This window comes from Arachis ipaensis, chromosome B07 (genome assembly GCF_000816755.2).
Source record: "Arachis ipaensis cultivar K30076 chromosome B07, Araip1.1, whole genome shotgun sequence".
Classification (NCBI taxonomy): domain Eukaryota; kingdom Viridiplantae; phylum Streptophyta; class Magnoliopsida; order Fabales; family Fabaceae; genus Arachis; species Arachis ipaensis.
In genome coordinates, this window is record NC_029791.2 from 14579857 (window position 1) to 14600314 (window position 20458).

The window sequence follows — 20458 nt, forward strand, 5'->3', positions numbered from 1 at the left end:
AGAAATTTATTACTATTATACTACATACATTATGTGAATTAATCAACTAGCTAGTTAGCTAGATATAAAGAACATTGGCTGGAATAATGCTCTCAGTTTAATTTGGAACAAAACGACATTGCAAAGTACTAAGTGTGGATCGGAATTTAGATCTTCGAGCATAATAAAATTGACATAAAATAAAGAAAGATAAAAATAAAGAAAATTAAGAAGTATTAAGGATCGAAAAAGGATAAAAAAAAATTACTATTCACATAAAAATATATCTTTTAAATTTGTTGTACGTGGTCGAATTATAGCATACGCAGTTGACTTATGTATACGAACAGATCACAAACAGCTCTATTTTAAATTTGTATGTGGCCAAATAATAGCTTACGTGACCAATTTATACAGATTGATCACAGCCTTCAAATTTGGCCAGTTTATCCAAAAAAAAAAAATAGACTGAACTTATTGCAATAATTAGGTCGGATATGAGTTATAACTCAGACATGTGTGGTCTGGGGGCCCCAAGATCATCGTGTTTGGATAGAATGATAAGGACGAAGTTGTAATTATAGAAAAAATTAAATGATGGCATTAAAATGGCAAAGGATTGATGTAATATTTTAAGTATGTTTGATATTTATTTGCCTATTTAAACATTTGGTACTTTGCATTTTGTGTTGCAAATAGTTATAGGATGGATACTATTGTTGAGTTTCTCGATTTATTTTGATATATAGATTGTTTATTTGAATTTAGGTTGGTTGGTTTGAATTCTGACGAGTTGTCAGAGACAGCCAAGCTGTTTTATGTTTGGCTGTGATAAGCATTGAAGAGTTGTGTGTTGCTTTACACATAATTATAATTATAATGGATGATAAATATAAGGAAAAATAAACTGAATTAAATAACATACATTGATAATGAATATCTCCCATTGTGGTAGGTGTGAGGTGATGTGTCTCGTTAAAACCTTTCCTAGCCAACACCTAATGTGGGGAAAAAAAAAGCTAAGGAGTAGGAAAAATTGTTCACCCTCATCCCCAACTTTGTTTCATGAGCTAGGATTAGCTATAGTATTTATGGAGTGATGCTATATTCCAAGTATTGGGTAAGTTAGTGCCTAATATAGTTTGTAAAACATATGCTCCCTTTCCAACAATTCAACTGATATGAAAAGGCCATTCCCAGTTCGCAGCTAGTTTCCCGTGACCTGGTGGTTTGCACACATCTTCGACCTTTTTGAGCATAAGGTCTTCAGCGTTAAAAGATCGGCGGACGGCTTTATGTCTATGTCTGTGTTGTATAAGTTGTTGCATGGTCCTATACCTTGCTAGTGCTTGCTGGCGATCTTCATCCATAAGATCCAACTCAGTTAATCTTGATGTTTCATTATGACCTTCACTATGCAAAGTGATTGGGAGATATCCTTGTGATATTTCAATGGGTAGCATTGCTTCTGGCCCACCCATACACAAGTCCGAAAGGGGTCTCATGGGTTGTTGAGTGCTTTGTGGTGTTATAGCTCCACAAAATCTCTGGAATAAAGTCAGTCCATTCCTCTTTTGCCTTTTTGCCTTGTTGAGCTTTTTCTTATTAGCTGCCTCTACTAACCCATTTGTTTGTGGGTGTTCAACAAAGGAGAAATAATGTCCAATATGATATTGCTGTAAAAAATATTTAAGTTTATTATCTGTGAATTGTCTACCGTTATCTGTAATAATTTTTTTGGATAAACCATAACGACATATAATAGATTTCCATATAAAATCTTGTACCTTTTCTATTGTGATTTTTGTTAAAGGTTGTGCTTTAATCCATTTAGGAAAATAGTCTATAGCAACTAGTAAAAATTTTACCTACCCAGGAGCTAATGGAAAGGGGCTGAGTATATTGATAAACCCCAATTTTGTGGTTTATCTTGTTCTTATTTTGGGAGATTTTATCACCTTTTCTCACATTTATTCAATGAAATAGCATGGTTTTGCAATTCTCCCTTGATTTGTTCTTAAATGTGAAAACATGCTTTTTAGGCCCTAAATTGATGATTTTAATTTACTTTAATTCCATTCGATACCTTGATGCATTTGTTGAGTGATTTCAGGTTCATAAGGCAAGTATTGGATGGAAGAAATGAAGAAAAAGCATGCAAAGTGGGAGAACTCATGAAGAAATGAAGGAACCGTAAAGTCGTCAAGTCTGACCTCTTCGCACTCAATCGACCATAACTTGAGCTACAGAGGTCCAAATGAGGCGGTTCTAGTTGCGTTGGAAAGCTAACATCCGGGGCTTCAAAATGATATAAAATTTGCTATATTTTGCTTCGCGTTCAGGGGCGCGCACGTGCACTTTGCGTGCGTGCGCCGATTCTGCCGTGGGTCCACTTTAATGAAATCGCCCCCAGCGATTTTGCAGCTCATTTTGGGCCTAATCCAACCCATTTCTGATGCTATTGAACCCAAGGATTGAAGGAGGAATGTAGCAAGTAGTCATAGTTTAGTTTTTATCATGTTTTAGGGTAGAATTCTAGAGAGAGAGGCTCTCTCCTCTCTCTAGAAATTAGGATAGAAATTAGGGTAGAGTTAGGTTAATCACTCTCAAATTCCTCTTTCAATTCTTGTTTTGATCTTAATTCTCTTACATTTTAGTGTTCTATTGTCTTCATCTTCTTAGTTTCTCTTGTTAATTTCTTGTTTTGCTCTCTTTTATGTTTATGAACAATTGTTCATTGATGCTAATCTTTTGCTAATTTAATTAGTGAGTTGATTAGGACTTATGGAATATTGTTTCCATTGACGCTAATCTTTTGCTAGTTTAATTAGTAAGTTGGTTAGGACTTTTGGATTGAGATTAGCTAGTCTCATTAGACTTTCTCCCTATTTGTTGGAGTTGACGTAATCAGATAAATTCTTGTTATTATTGTGGTATGATTAATTAGTCTTGTTTGACATTCTCCCTATTTGTTGGAGTTAACTAAATAAGATGAGTTAATCATTGCATGACTAGGATAGAAAACCTATGATCTCAATCTATTGCCATGAATGTCTCTCTTCTTTAATTGTTTCCTTTAATTGCTTACTTGATTTACTTTTTCTGTCATTTATTTTATTGCCCCTCCAATCAATCAAAACCCCCTTGTCCCCTCATAGCCAATAATCATACATTTCATTGCAACTCTTCGTGAGACGACCCGGAGTCTTAATACTTCGGTTAATTTTCATTTTGGGATGGTTACTTGTGACAACAACCAAAATTTTTGCATGTGCGGATTCTTGATTGGTTTGGAAACTATACTTCACAATGAGAAATTCATTTGTAAAATTCTAAACCGTCAAGAATTCGATCATCAAAATGGCGCCGTTGCCGGGGACTTGCAATGGTGTTACATTATTGGTTATTGTATATATTGTGAATAGCTTTATTTTTGGTTTGTTTGTTGATTTTTGCTAGTTGTAGGATTTCGTTTCCTTTATTTCTTGTTAGCTTTTGTTCCTATTTTCTCTTTCACTATGAATTCTCACTTTGGCTATGAGTGTGATTACAACTATGTTGTAGGAAATGAGAACTTCAATGAAGATGTGCATCAAGGATGGGGTAACCAAGGGTGGGAGGAGCCATATGCATATGATCAATCCTCATGGCAACAACCTCCACCAATGCACTATGAAGAAGAGCCATTCTATGATGCATATCAATCCAATGGTTATGGTGAATCCTCTTGTGACTTTCAAGAACCACCACACACCTATGAGCCATATCCTCAACATAGCCATCAACCATACTCACAAGCCCCTTCTTACCAACCATCTTCATATGACCCTAATCTATATCCATCCTACCTACAATCATATGAGCCATATGAACCATATGAAGAACCACCCCAATTCCACCACCAATACCCTCAAGAACCACCACCTCACTAGCCTTACCAAGATGAATTACCTCCCATGTATGATAACTTTCAACCACATAATGAATTTCCCTTTCCACCACAACCCTCCAAGGAAGAACACCCACATCCATCCATCCAAGAGTCAATGGATCGTCTCAAGGAAGAAATAGATCGGATTCAAGCAATAATCCGTCAAAATGAGCAAGAGGAAGCCCAAAGGAGGAATTATGAAGCTATTGAGGCCAACCTTGCCAAAATTAAAGCCAACTTGGACTCATGGGACTCATGCAACAAGCAAAGCATCTCTACGGATGAATATGAGAATTCAACCGATGAAAAGAGCATGAAGAAGATTTTAGAATCTCAACATGAGGACAAGGAGATGGGGTATGTCTTGCAACAAGTGGATGAAGAAGAGATTGTTGAAGAAGAAGAAGTGGTTGAAGAGTTAGAGGAAGTTGAACAAGAGGTGGATTTCAAACTGGAGAGCACTTCCACACCAAGTGACATTGTTGATGATTTTGTGGAAGTTGTTGAACCTTCTTCCAATGAGCTTGAATTTGGTGTTGAGGAGGATAATGTGCAACCTCCTACGCATATAATGAATGATGAAGAATTAGAAGAAAGTGAGCAAATAACAACTCGCTCTCTTGAAGATGATCCCACACCAACAAATGAACCTTCTCTTTCACCATCACCCTCCGATGAAGCCTCCATGTTGGAATTGAGAGATCTTGAATCTCATATCTTAAGGCGACAAGAGGAGGATAAAAAGAAGTTTAAAAAGCTAGGAGCCAAGATGGCTATCCTAGTGGAAGCCATTAGCAAGATGGCCTCCTCCCAACTAAGCAATCAAGGAACTCCCATTGACGAATGTGGAGAAGCAATCAAGGAGCATAGTGAGGGAGTGAGTTTAGAGCTTCAAGGTGAAGAAGAGGAGTTAAAGCAAGAAAGGCAACAAGAGGAGAAGGTAGGCATTATTGAACAAGAGGAAGGAGTGGTTGAAGACTTAGGAGATGCGGAACCTCCTTCGGAACATAGAGTTGAAGAAAACCCCTCCAAGATGATTGAATTTGATGCTAAGGAGGAATGTGCACAACCTCCAAGGCATATCCCCTATGAAGCCTTGGATGGGATAAAGCAAAAATTGAGTTCCCTTGGTGATGGAGATCAAGCATCAAGTCTTAATGGTGAAGAATCCTTTGAGCATGAAGAACCTTCTCCCAAGGAGATGGAAAGCAATGTGGAGGTAAATCTCTCTTGTCCTCCCATTTGTAATTTGAGTAAGGGAAAAGGTTTGGATAAAATTGTTGAACAAAGGATTGAAATTAAGAGATCTTGTGAAGATGTGGAAGTCCTTAGAAAAAGGAGGATGGGAATTGAATACGCCTTGTCAAGACCCTTGGAATCACCTTTGCCTAGGTTGCCATCTACACCTTCATTTGAGTGGGTGAAACTCATTTCCATTAGCTTTATTATCCCACTCGAATATGGTTTGCTTGAAACGGATGGTCAACTTAGGGAGCTTTGTGGGATGAAGCGTAAAAGAAAGATGTTTCGTGATTGGCGTTGCAAATCAAGGCTCATTATGGTTGAAGCTTCAAGGAGCAAGGGTTGGACTAGTGCTCAATTGGATGGGTCTACAAGGATAGTTTGGTGCTTCCATGAGAATTCATCTCTCCTGCCATCCGGAGGAAATCACCATGATCAACTCAAAGACGGGTGTGAAAACAAAGTGTGGGATCCCGGATCACACAAGGAAGATCAACTTTGGGAGCCTACGGTTTGTGAAGAACTCCATCAAAGCTTGGAGTTATTATCTTTGAATGATGAAGCACAATGGAAGTCCAAGCATTGGTGGATGTTCAAGGATGGATTCAAGCACAAACCACCTTGATAGGAGCTCTCCATAAGTCCAACTTAAGGACAATAAACAAAAGTGCTAGGTGGGAGACACCCCACCATGGTAAATTCTTTTCATTTTCCCTTTTGTATATATTGGTAATTAGTTTAATTTCATGTTTTGATGAGTTTGTTTAGTGTATTCAGTAGTTTAGCATGATGAATAAGGCTTTTATGGTGTTTTGGTAGCTGTTTGGAGGTTTGGAATGCTTGGTTTGGTGTAAGAACTTGGAAAAAAAATTTTGAAAAACAGAGCACCAACCCACGCGTGCGCACACCTGGCGCGTACGCACGCCTCAAACATTTTCGAACATCCACGCGGACGCGCCATGTATGCGTACGCGTGGATGCAAAGATTTCACCTCCAAGCCAAATTCCAGAGTGTTGAGCCTAACTTGCGCCTACTTTGTGCGCGAGGCACAAACCAACCACGCGTGCGCGCACCTGGCGCGTACGCGCCCTTTTGGCAATTCGCGGATCGACGCGCTAGCGCACCTTGCGCGCGCACGCCGGTCGCCCATTTGCACTCCTTGTACATTTTCCAGAGAGTTGCGCCACTTTTGTGCCTGCCACCCTCGCGTGCACGCACTTTGCGCGTCCGCGCCGGTAAAAAAAAAAGTTTTTTTTCCTCTTCCATTTTCTTTTGCCCATTGCATTCGTATACTTCCACTCTTTCCATTTTTATTTTGTTTTCATAGCTTATTTTTACCTTATTTTTTTGAGTCTCTTATTTTAATAATGGTGTTGCATTTCCCTACTCAATTGTTGAGAATTTCTAGCATTATTTTGGTGCCTCTTGACTTGTTTGATATTAGTTAATATGCCTTTGCTTGAATTGTCGTCTCACTCACATGTTGTAGCTACCATGAAGTGAGAACCTTATTCTTATTTGGCATTAGCCCCTGCCTATGTTATATTTGCTTTAATATCTTTGCTAAAGGCTTAATTTTCTTTCTTTTTCTCTCCTTTTAGGTTGGTCACCAAGAAAGAAAGGAATGAGAAAGCTTCTAAATGGGGCAACAAACAAGTTCACCGGCACAACCTTTTGAAGAAACTCATCAATTGTAGTAACCCATCCACCTTGTTCTTCCTTGCATGCACCGAGGACGGTGCAAATTTCTAAGTGTGGGGAGGTCGTCTGACCGATCTCCATGGGTAACAACATTTTTCAACACCAATTTTTAATTTTTGTCTTTGTTAGATTAGTTGTTGCATTGCATGATAGGATGCATGTTAGTTAGAATTTGTATATATTCTATCATTCCCTTTTATGTTAGGACTACTTGGTTAGGGTGATGATTTCTTTCCCAAGAAAAAAAATTGTTTTTAGGGCACTCTACCAATTTGAAAAAATTTTTGTTGTGATAAACTTGCTTGAAGAATTTATTTTGGAACATAGTTTTTGAGCTAAGAACACAAGCATGTGAGTTTTGAACCTAATTGTGTGGTTACATCATATATAACCACTTATTTTCATTCTTGTGAGTATTGTTCTCTTTCTATGATTGTAATCTTTGATCTGTTTGATTCTTTATGTCCATTATTCCATGTATACATGCATTTATATGATTGAGGCCATCATTTCATTTAGCTCACTTACCCAAATAGCCTACCTTTCATCAACCATTGTTAGCCAATTTTGAGCCTAATTAATCCCTTTTGTTCTTAATATTAGTACATCACTACCCTTAAGTGAAAAATAATAAATGTCCTTAATTTGGATCTTTGATTAGCTTAGGCTAGTGAGAGTGTGTATCATTTGGGTATGGGAAACTTGGGACATTGGTTGAGAGAAAAAAATGTGTTTTTGTATTTTGTTGAATATTTTTGGGAGTTGGGTACATGCTTATGCATTAAATATGTAAAACCATATGCATTGATACGTTTGTATATACTTTAGAAAAAAAATAATAAAGAAAAAAAAACATATATATATAAAAGAAAAAAAATATATATATAGAAAAAAAAAAGAGAAAAAGAAATAAAAAGGGGACAAAAATGGCCCAAAGTAAAGTTCAATAAAAATCAATGCATATGGAATGTGAATTAAAGAGAATGCATGAGTATGTGAATAAATGAGAATCATGGGTAGCTAGGTTATGTATTAGAATTGTATAGGTTGTTATATGTGTTAGGTGAGAGCTTAGGTTAATCAAAGATTCAAATTTCAAGCTCACTTGACCATATGCATCCTACCTTGACCCTAGCCCCATTACAACCTATGAATAAGTCCTCATGATGAATGTATGCATGCATTGAATAATTGTTGATTGTTAGATGAAAAAAAAATCTTGGAAAGCATGATTAGAAGAGAATTGAGTGATCAACCCTATACACTAGAGCGACTAGAGCGGATACACTTCCGGTGAGGGTTCGATGCTCAATTCCTAGTTCCCGGCTTTCATGAGCTTTCTTCTTGCAAGTCTATTTGAACTTCATTTTGATATTTGAATTGGTAGGATTCATGAACCATCATATGATCTTAGCCCTGCTTGTTCATACATGCTCTTGGGGATTGATTTACTCTTAACCAAGTAGGTAGAATCATTTTGCATGTAGTCACATGCATGTAGATAGGTTTATATAGTTTACTTGCATTGAATAAATGTTCATACCCTTTTCTTGTCCTTCTTTATTCTTAGCATGAGGACATGCTCGGTTTAAGTGTGGGGAGATTATTTTGATGATCAAATTCTTGACGGTTTAGAATTTTACAAATGAATTTCTCGTTGTGAAGTATAGTATCCAAACCAATCAAGAATCCGCACATGCAAAAATTTTGGTTGTTGTCACAAATAACAATCCCCAAATGAAAATTAACCGAAGTATTAAAACTCCGGGTCGTCTCACGAAGAGTTGCAATGAAATGTATGATTATTAGCTATGAGGGGACAAGGGGGTTTTGATTGATTGGAGGGGCAATAAAATAAATGATAGGAAAAGTAAATCAAGTAAGCAATTAAAGGAAACAATTAAAGAAGAGAGACATTTATGGCAATGGATTGAGATCATAGGTTTTCTATCCTAGTCATGCAATGATTAACTCATCTTATTTAGTTAACTCCAACAAATAGGGAGAATGTCAAACAAGAATAATTAATCATACCACAATAATAACAAGAATTTATCTGATTACGTCAACTCCAACAAATAGGGAGAAAGTCTAATGAGACTAGCTAATCTCAATCCAAAAGTCCTAACCAACTTACTAATTAAACTAGCAAAAAATTAGCGTCAATGGAAACAATATTCCATAAGTCCTAATCAACTCACTAATTAAATTAGCAAAAGATTAGCGTCAATGGAAACAATACTAGCTAACAACTCTAGATCACCAACATAGGTTGGGTTTTCATGACTCAAGATTGCCTAATTACTCTTTCCAAGCCAAGAATGCTCAAAATCTACTCTAACATCCTTCCAAACATTTTATCAAACACTTGGAAGGCATAAAAGGAAAGCATAGTAAAAGTGCAAGAAATGTAAATCTACCAACTACCACTTGCGAGAAAAGTAAATCAACAACTCAAATCATCAATAAAAGAACATCAAACATAAAATTGCATTAAAGACAAATTAAGATCTAACAATTGTTCATAAACATAAAAGAGAGCAAAACAAAAAATTAACAAGAGAAACTAAGAAGATGAAGACAATAGAACAATAAAATGTAAGAGAATTAAGATCAAAACAAGAATTGAAAGAGGAATTTGAGAGTGATTAACCTAACTCTACCCTAATTTCTATCCTAATTTCTAGAGAGAGGAGAGAGCCTCTCTCTCTAGAATTCTACCCTAAAACATGATGAAAACTAAACTATGACTACTTGCTACATTCCTCCTTCAATCCTTGGGTTCAATAGCATCAGAAATGGATTGGATTGGGCCCAAAATGAGCTGCAAAATCGCTGGGGGCGATTTCATTAAAGTGGACCCACGGCAGAATCGGCGCGCGCGCGCAAAGTGCGCATGCGCGCCCCTGAACGCGAAGCAACATATAGAAAATTTTATATCATTTTAAAGCCCTGGATGTTAGCTTTCCAATGCAACTGAAACCGCCTCATTTGGATCTCTGTAGCTCAAGTTATGGTTGATTGAGTGCGAAGAGGTCAGACTTGACAACTTTACGGTTCCTTCATTTCCTCATGAGTTCTCCCACTTTGCATGCTTTTTCTTCATTTCTTCCATCCAATACTTGCCTTATGAACCTGAAATCACTCAACAAATGCATCAAGGTATCGAATGGAATTAAAGTGAATTAAAATCACCAATTTAGGGCCTAAAAAGCATGTTTTCACATTTAAGAACAAATCAAGGGAGAATTGCAAAACCATGCTATTTCATTGAATAAATGTGAGAAAAGGTGATAAAATCCTCCAAAATAAGCACAAGATAAACCATATATCTAGCCCCAATTTGTGGAAGGGCCAACTTATTTCAGTTGTATGTAAGAGCTCGACTGGTTGATGTATGATAGGAGATTGTCTTTGGCAATCGTTACAATTCTGTACCTTGGTCCTGTAGTCATTCTTTATGGTTGGCCAATAATATCCAGTTTAGAGTATTTTGTTTGTTGAACTTTGTTCTCGGATATGGGTTTCGCAAATCCCTTCATGGACTTCTTCTATAGCAATGTCGGCGTCTGTCCTACTGAGACACTTCAAAATAGGTCTTGTGAGTCCTCGGCTATATAGTTTATCCCTTTCCATGATGAAAAAAATAGCTCGCCTTTTGAATGTTCAGTGGTCGGCTATAGTGAAAGGGATTTCTCTTGTTTGCAAGTATGTTATGTAGGGTGTTCTCCAATTTGGTTCCTGCAAGATACTCAAAATAGGCACAAAACCGATGCTTGGCTCAGCAAGCATCAGCTGTGATAAAGTTGGAATCTCCTTTTTTTCGAGTTCTTGCTAATCTAAACATGATATCAGCTCCAGTATTGTGTTCTCTTGTTATGTGTATGATGTCAAATTTGTGAATTTAGACAAAAGATTTTTCATAAGAGATAAATATTGTTCTAACAAAGGGTCTTTTACCTGGTAGTTACATGTAACTTGTTGAACTACCAAGAGGGAGTCGCATTGTACTATTATTCTCATTGCTCCAAGTTCTTTGGCTAATCTCAAACAATCTAGTAATGCCTCGTACTCAGCTTGGTTGTTACTAGCAAAGAACAAAAATTGCAAAGACTTTTCAATCATCAGTCCTTTATTATTCTTGAGCTAAATTCCAGCTCCACCTCCTTCACTATTAGATGCTCCATCTATGAAGAGCTCCCATGTTGGCCCAACTACTTCCAAATTTGGTATGGTGAACTCATTGATGAAGTCCCCAAGTATATGTGATTTGAGAGCTTGGCGTGGCCGGTATTTGATATCAAACTCGGAGAGCTCTATAGACCACTTAATAAATCGTCTAGCAAGATCGAACTTAGTTAAAATCTGCCGTACTAGGTAGTCAGTCTGAACTATAATTGTGTGGCTCTGAAAATAATGCCACAACTGCCGAGCTATAGTAATGAGTGCTAAATCAAGCTTTTCCATGGTAGCGTATCGGAGCTCATCTTGTTGCAATATTTTGCTGACAAAGTATATTGATCATTGTCCTTTATCTATTTCTGCAATAAGCACTGAATTCACTGTGTAAGCTAAAATGGAAAGGTAAAAATATAAAAGTTTACCCAATATTGATTTGTGGAGTATTGAAGGAGCAAATAAGGTTTGCTTGAACTCTTGGAAAGCCTTTTCACAGTCTATAGTCCACTTGAATTTCTTGTGCTTTCGAATAGATTGAAAAAAATTGGATGACTTTGTTTCTAAGCATGGAAGGAACCTCGAAAGGGCTGACAGTCAACCTATTAACCATTGCACGTCTTTTACTGATCGAGGACTTTGCATCTCCAGTACTGCCTTGCATTTATCCGAGTTTGCTTCAATTCCTCTTGTTGTTAACATGAACCCTAAACACCAAATGCGCATTTTTTTAGAGTATAGCTTCATGTTGAACTTTCGCAATTGGTTGAATGTTTCGAGCAAGTTGATGCAGTAGCACTTGTCCGTTAGGGTTTTAGTTACCATGTCATCTATGTACACTTCCATGTCTTGGCCAATTTGTTGCTGAAAGACTTTATCAATTAGGCATTGGTATGTAGCTCCGACGTTCTTAAAGCTGAAAGGCATGACCTTATAGCAGAAGTTGCCATGTTCATTTATAAAAGTTGTTTTGACTTGGTCCTTTGAATGCATCAATATTTTATTGCTTCCTGAATAGGCATCCATGAATCTCAGCGTGGCAAATCCCGAGGTGTTATCTACTAGCCGATCTATGCACGGTAGTAGGTAGGCATCCTTGGGGCATACTTTATTTTGGTCGGTGAATTCGACACACATCCTCTAGTTTTTAGAACTCTTTTTTACCATCACCACATTTGCCAACCATGTATTGAATCCAAGGTTCAGAAAATCAGACCTGTCGTCAAACCGTTCTAGCTACTGGTTCACTAGTTTACTGGTCTAACCGGTTCAACCGGTGGTTCAACCGAAAAAACTGTTTTAGAATAAAATAAATTATAAATAAACATCATAAAAATCATATGATCTTATCAAACAGCAGTAGTACAACTAGAAATAATCATCAATCACTCCTAAATTAATTCAAACAGCAAAATTAATTCAAATAGCAGCATAACAAATAATCACCCCTAAATTATTTCAAAACAGCAGCATTACAAATAATTACCCCTAAATTAATTCAAAACAGCAGCATAACAAAATCACTAATCAAAATCACAAATCACTAATCACAAATGCCAAATTCAAAATGCTGATCAATGATCACAGAATCACAAATTTATTGTTTATACTTCCATGCAACGCCTTCAAAACTATATTTTTGGTAAGGATAATTCAGCTTACTGCTTAACAAATTTGTTTTGGTTTGTAACTTGTTTTCTGCTGTTGACATCTCTGTAAAAGGTAAAGAATTATCATTCTTTTTATAATCTCATTTAGATATTCTAATGCAATACTCAAGAGGAAAATCTGCGCTTATATTTTGTTCAACAAGAAAAGGAGCACAAGAAGCAGCTCAGCGATTCTCTCAAATAGTCGTGACTTTTGGTCAGACAAATCCATTTATTAGGAACAAAGAGCAGCAAGATCGACTGAGTGAGGCTTCTCTGTTATGCAGTGACAAGCAAATGCAATCATATATTCTTTATGGGGGTATGCCAAAAGTCTGTCACTAATCAGTAATCACAAATTCCAAATTCAAAACACTTATCAGTGATCACAGAATCACAATGCCATAACAAATAACAGAAATTATAAATCAGCAGCATTACAAAAGACCCAAGAAATTACAAATCACAAATTCAACCTCAAAACCCTGAAACAGAGTAACAAACTCAACAGAAATCAGTAAATACCAGTTTCACTAACCTTCCACTAACCACAGGAAGACGAAGACACGACGGCGACACCACGGTGCACCAGCTGGAGGCCTCGACCAACGATTTCACCTAGGAATGGATGACGTGTCGAGCAAGAAGGGGGAGACGCCGCAGAGAAGGAGAAGGAGGAGGCTGCGGAGACGACCGACGAGCGGCGACCTGATGGCGAGCTGCTCCAAGCCACGAACAGAGAAGTCAGCAAAGATGGGGACGACGTGCTGAGCTACCTGGGTTCTGGACAGGGACAGGGAGAAGAGGAAGAAGCAGAGGCATTGAGGACTTGGGGACGGTGACGCAATGAACGGCTAGGGTTTTCCTTTGCTGCAAAGAGGCCAGGGCTTGCACGAATGATTGGGGGAAGAAAGGGGGATTGTTCGCGAATGGTTCTGGGTTTTATTTTTTTTTTTACAAATAAACAAAACAGCGTCATTTTCTATCAACCGGCCGGTTATCAGTCCGGTCCAACCGACCGATTTCCTGTCGGTTCAATAATTTTTAAGAGGTTTTTTTCTAGCAGTTGGACCAGACTGCTATTACTGTCGGTTTCTGGTTGAACCGATTCGACTGGTCAGTCCAGTCTAATTTTCAGAACCATAATTGAATCTGATCTTCCTGATGAAACCTGCATTGCGGAGCCTCTGTGTTTCTTACAATGCAGCTGCCTTCTTTTCAGTTCCCATATTTCTTTTTATATTTTTAACAAGTTCTTTAGCGTTCACACAACTTTTAATAATATAGCATATGCAATCTACATGTGTGGTATTAAACCTTAATGATGATGATGATGATGATGATGATGATTAGTAGCTTTCCTGTATGATTTAGTAGCTTGTAATTTTTTGTTTGTAACGGTGACGTGTACTTGTATATCTTTTGGTTTTGTTTGTTGTACTCTCTGCCAATTTGGCGTTTGAGAGGTTCAAATAATAATAATAATAAATAGATGAAAAAAGTTATTGAATTCAAAGTTCAACCAAATGAACTCAATTAGCATTTAACATATTTTTGTCTAATAATAAGGATTTCAAAAATAGAATATCATTTATTTCTTTTGGGTATTGTTTATGTACCAATATCATTTGAAACAAATATATAATTTTTCTTTGTTTTATTATTTTAAAAATATTATAAATATTTTTAATTATTTAAACTTGAATTTAAAACCATTAATTAAGGTACCAAATTGAGATACTAGTTATCAACTTAACTAAACAGAAATTTATTACTATTATACTACATACATTATGTGAATTAATCAACTAGCTAGTTAGCTAGATATAAAGAACATTGGCTGGAATAATGCTCTCAGTTTAATTTGGAACAAAACGACATTGCAAAGTACTAAGTGTGGATCGGAATTTAGATCTTCGAGCATAATAAAATTGACATAAAATAAAAAAGATAAAGATAAAGAAAAGAGTATATATCTATTTTGGTTCTCAAAAATTTCAGATTGAACACTTTAGTTCTCAACTAAAATTAATTACTTGATTGGTCCATAACAATTAACTCCGCTAGTCACTTATGTCTTTTACTCCGTTAATTCTAACGGAGGACAAAATAGTTCCTGACAACTCTAATAGGGAACAAAATGATCCCTGATCTTCTCTCACTACAAAAAAATTATGTTTTAGCGACAAACTTTTAATGGCAATAACATAATAGCCACTAATTTCTTAATTTAAATTATATTTTTGCGACAATTATATATTTGCCATTATTATTATATATTATAGTGGCCATTATTACTATTGCCAGAAAATTATCTTCCTTTTTACTTTTAATTTTAATTTTTCTAAATTATTATAGTGGCAATTGTAGTTATGGCCGCTAAACTCTTATTCTCATTTTTTTCTTATCTCATCCGTTAGTCAAATAGAAATCACGAAAAGAGAAGAAAGAAAATTTCCCTTTCCACCACGCGCCGCTTCCTCCTTCACCTGCGAGCTTCCCCAAACCCTCTCCATCCCTTGTTTCTCTTCACTTTCTTGCTCTCTCTTTTCTTCATCAATGAAAGATTGATTTCGCTACTGGCCTAGGTTAACTCGTGTAACCATTGCCATCGCCGACCACCACCACCACGACGGTAACCATTGACGATAGCCACCATCCATCATCCTACTCTTTGGACTTTGTTTCCATCCAATCCGCCTCAGATTTGCATCTCTGTCATCGTTTGTTCATCTCAGACGTCGCCAAGGGCTTTCAGCCACCATTGCTGCTCTTATCGCAACACCACACCTCCGTCGCTTGCACCGCCACCGTTCTTTGCATGTAGACGCACAAGATCATCACCGCCGGTAAGTCTTCTCCGTTTATTTTTTCGATTTTGGTTTGAATATTCAGAAGCATGTGATTCTCTCTCTCTGTTATTACTTTTACTCTGTTTGCTTGCTTGATCCTAATGAATCTGGTAGATTAAGCTGAAATTTAAGTGTTTAAGTGTTTTAGATCCTAATTTTTTGTTTGCTCTGTCTTCTCCATGCTTGCTTGCCTATGCCGTTGCTACTTGCTTGCTCCGTTTATATTTGGATTTTGGTTTAAATGTTTGAAATGCTTTCTGTAGAGTTTCATTAAGATTATGTTTGTATTATTGCTCATAATATTAAAATGTTTGAGAGTCTATTTGCAGTAGTAATTGTTGGCAAGGAGTGAGATGTTGATGCTGCATTTTCTAATTCTGTGGTTTCTAGAATATCATCACTATTGGTTTCATTGTCTTTAAATTACTCAAATAACTATCTTGGGAGAAAATATATTCATAGATTCAGATTATGAACTGCATTTTCAATTAGTAGAAGATTATGAACTATATTTTCAATTTCATGGTTAATTTTGAGACTAAAACCTGTTTAATCAAACATAAGTGAATATAACAGAGAAAACAATGTCATAAGTGAAGAAATTAAGCAAAAATTGTTTCTTTTTTTTGCCGTTAATTTTTGTTTGTGGGAGGGTTTCTTAGGATTGGGGCTTCTTCTTCACACAGCAAATCAGCTTCAACGAATGGGAAAGAAAAGAGAAACAAAAGAACTTGCTTTGAGTTTTAGGTTTGGAAGGGGATTTGAAAAAAATAGCCAAATGATAGTTTGCTTCTTAGTTTGTTACATTGTTGGTTTTGAATGATAGTCTTTTAGAAGTGTTGATTACACTATGCACTATGTGCTCAAATGTGATTGAGTTGTTGCAGGTTGGGGTTATGGCTTTTGTCACAGGTTGAGCCCTCAGAGATATTTTTGAAATCTATATCGAATGAAGTCACTAGCGTCGAAGTCATTTACCCTTCAAGGTTGGTGCCGCAGCCTTGTTTTGATGCATACTTGCTTGGTTTTGGAATAGTTTAGTAGTTTACTACTCTTAATAGTAGATTCGCCTTCGATAGTTCGATATATATTTATTATGCGGTTGATATGTATGGCAATGTTGAGTTTGATTCCTGTGTCTGAGCCTTTAAAGAGTTGCTTAGAAACCTTCCCTGATATATGACAATTACAATGTTATTGCAGTCTGAATGCACAATTGTTCGCCGAAGATTAGGACATATTGCTCTGAGGTAATTCTCCCTCTAACACCTGTTTAAAAAAAAAAACAAATCAGCAAAAGTTGATGGTGTTGGAACAATAATTTAATATGGAATCTGTTAGTGTAGCTTCCAATTTAATTATGTATTTAAATCTTCATTGTCATATGAACTATTGTCTCATTTATAGGAGAACAATTATCCACCGAAAATACTTATATGCTACAGTTTCATTGATTCTATTTTCCTCTACACTAATGGTATGTATGTGCTCGATGGACTTGTGTTTGCTCTTTAATATCTATCTTGGCTTCAATTGATGACCATTCTTAATTGTACATTGTAGGTTTTAACTTTGCCTAGTATCGCATTCTTCTGGGTTTCATTTTGGGCTTATTCTCATTGGAGAGCCCTTCAGGTTTGTACTACTATTAGATTTGCAATGCACTTGCAGCTTATTATTCTCCCTCTATAATAATCTGTCTGTTTTGAAAACAATGTCATAAGTGAAGAAACTTGTTTCTGCTTTTTTTTACTATCTTTTTTGCATGATTTGTTTGTATTCTCAATACTTTGGCATGTATCGAAATGGTTGAGCTCACAAATAAATATGAATAGAGTTAATAAAATAATTAATATCATAAGTGGCAACAAGATATTAAGCTAATCTCTCGTTTTTCTTTCTTTGAAAAAAAAATACGAATGGATGCAATCATGTAGCTCGTAATTGTACATAATTGATTCTTTATTATTTATGATTTATGAAGGAAGAAAGTCCAAGATGCTGGTTAGTATCTTGCTAAGATAAGACACATTACTGAAAAGAAATTGCAGGTGATCTAATGAACATAAACAAACACTGCAAGGTTATTGTTTATTGACTTCCTCGTTTTATAATTTTCTTTTAAATCGTCTATTATTACAAGGTTAGCCTTATGTTGTGTAAACAAGAATCTTTATGTCTATGATATATCCAAGACAGTACCATAGGAGATTTAAAATTTCAAGACAAAAAAAGCTAAGATACACAAACCAAAGCTATTAAACAAAACATTAAAACTATATATAAAATTTAAGCATACAATCAAATCATCTTATAGTTAATTAGTTACACAGAGTTAAGATACATGCATTCAAATTATTCCCAACTTGCGTGGATTGGCTAAGGTTCAAGAATCAATTAGGAATCCGGAACAACGTGTACTATTGTATGTGAAATAGTGGAAAACTTCTAGAATGAATTAACTTTTAAATTTATTATCTACAAATTTATCTAAATACATCAAATTATCTGTGTAAAAAGGAGCAATTCTATTTCAATGTCATTAGTTTGTTGAGTTAGTTTTATATCACTTTTTTTATTGTATTCTTGAATAGTTGACTCTAGGTTCTTGTATTAGTTTTTAACTTTTGGCCTTTTATTTCTCTAATGTGCAGTATATAAATAGCACACATGTAAATTCTACTAACAATAACAACAACAACAAAGCCTTGTCCCACTAAGTGGGGTCGGCTACATGAATCAAACGACGCCATTGTGCTTTATCATGTATCATGTCTACAGAGAGACCGTTTACATGTAGATCTCGTTTGACCACCTCATAGATGGTCTTCTTAGGTCTTCCTCTACCTTTCGCCCTTTGTCCATCTTCCATCTCATCCACCCTCCTGACTGGATGTTCTATCGGTCTTCTTCTCACATGTCCAAACCACCTGAGACGCGATTCAACCATCTTTTCCACAATGGGTGCTACTCCAATTCTCTCCCTTATATCTTCATTCCGTATTTTATCCAATCGCGTATGACCACTCATCTATCTCAACATCTTCATCTCTGCCACACTCAGCTTATGTTCGTGCTCCCCTTTAGCCGCCCAACACTCCGTACCATACAGCATAGCCGGTCTTATAGCTGTGCGATAGAATTTACCTTTAAGTTTTAAAGGCACTTTTTTGTCGCATATAAAACCAGATGCACTCCGCCATTTTGACCAACCTGCTTGGATCCTATGATTTACATCCTGTTCAATCTCTCCATTATCCTGTATGATGCACCCAAGATACTTAAAACTTTTAACTTCTCGTAGGATGTTTTCTCCAATCTTCACCTCTATATTGGGGTTTTCCCTTCTCAAACTGAACTTACATTCCATATATTCCATCTTGCTACGGCTTATGCGTAGACCATACACTTCTAGAGCTTCTCTCCATAACTCCAACTTCTTGTTTAGGTCTTCCCTTGACTCTCCCATAAGGACGATATCATCGGCAAAAAGTATGCACCATGGCACAGGCTCTTGGATGTGCTCTGTGAGTACTTCCAAGACTAATGTGAAAAGGTATGGACTTAAGGATGATCCCTGGTGTAATCCTATACCAATAGGGAATTCCTCTGTCACACCACCTTGAGTCTTCACACTAGTTGTGGCCCCATCATACATGTCTTTAATTGCCCGAATATATACGATCCTTACTCTCCTCTTTTCTAAAACCTTCCATAAGACCTCCCTTGGTACCCTATCATACGCTTTTTCCAAATCAATAAACACCATATGTAGATCCCTTTTATTACTACGATACCTCTCCATCATCCTTCTTAATAGGTATATCGCTTCAGTTGTAGATCTGCCTGGCATAAATCCAAATTGGTTCTCTGTTACTTGTGTCTCTTTTCTCAACCTCCGTTCTATCACCCTTTCCCATAACTTCATAGTATGACTCATAAGCTTAATCCTTCTATAATTTCCGCAACTTTGTATATCCCCCTTATTCTTGTAGATAGGTACCAAGGTGCTCTTTCTCCACTCATCAAGCATCTTCTTTGACCTTAAAATCTCATTAAAAAGCTTGGTTAACCAGTTGATGCCTTTTTCTCCAAGACCCTTCCAAACCTCAATCGGGATATTATCAGGTTCTACTGCCCTGCCATTTTTCATCTGCTTTAGAGCCTCTTTTACCTCGAAGTCTCGAATCCTTCGATAGTAGTCAAAGTTTTGATCTTCTTCCCTTGTGCATAATCGACCAAGGCTCGGAAGAGTCTTCTGTCCCTCATTAAATAACTCGTAGAAGTAGCTCTTCCACCTTTCATTAATCTTCTCCTCTTGAGCCAACACATCTCCATCCTTATCCTTTATGCACTTAACCTGATCCAAATCTCTCGTTCTTCTTTCCCGGCTCATTGCGATTCTATATATACCTTTTTCTCCTTCTTTCGTGCCCAAAGACTGGTAGAGACCCTCATATGCTCTTGTTCTTGCTTCACTTACAGCCACTTTTGTCTCTTTCTTAGCCGCCTTATATTTTTCCCAGTTATCTGCATTGCGGCATAAAGACCACTCTTTAAAGCATTCCCTTTTTATCTTTATCTTTTCTTGTATACTCGCATTCCACCACCAGGACTCCTTGTCTCTTGGTCCTATTCCTTTAAATTCACCAAAAATTTCTTTTGCTATTCTTCTAATAACTTCTGCCATCTCCCTCCACATCTCTTCTGCGCTTTCATTCCCATCCCACTTTGCCTCTTCTCCTACCCGTCTTAGGAAGCTTCTTTGTTTCTCACCTTTCATCCGCCACCACCTTGTCCTTGGGTTATTCGTATGATATCTTTTCCTCAACTTTTTCTCAACGCGAAAATCCATGACGAGCACCCTATGTTGTGTTGTCAAACTCTCTCCCGGGATAATTTTACAGTTAATGCAAAATTTCCGGTC

General features: G+C 36.8%; 1 long non-coding RNA gene across 3 annotated transcripts in view; it reads left to right on the forward strand.

The window, feature by feature from the left end:
* Window positions 15114-20458, forward strand: part of LOC107608131 — an 8826-nt gene continuing 3481 nt past the window's right edge. The window contains exons 1-4 of one of the 3 annotated variants that reach the window (XR_002351169.1): window positions 15114-15528; window positions 16419-16517; window positions 16735-16781; window positions 17095-17166. This is a non-coding gene — a long non-coding RNA (uncharacterized LOC107608131). Of the gene's footprint in view, window positions 15529-16397; window positions 16518-16734; window positions 16782-16938; window positions 17009-17094; window positions 17167-20458 lie in introns of those variants that run through there. The other 2 variants (XR_002351168.1, XR_001612727.2) reach the window with 2 other exon arrangements.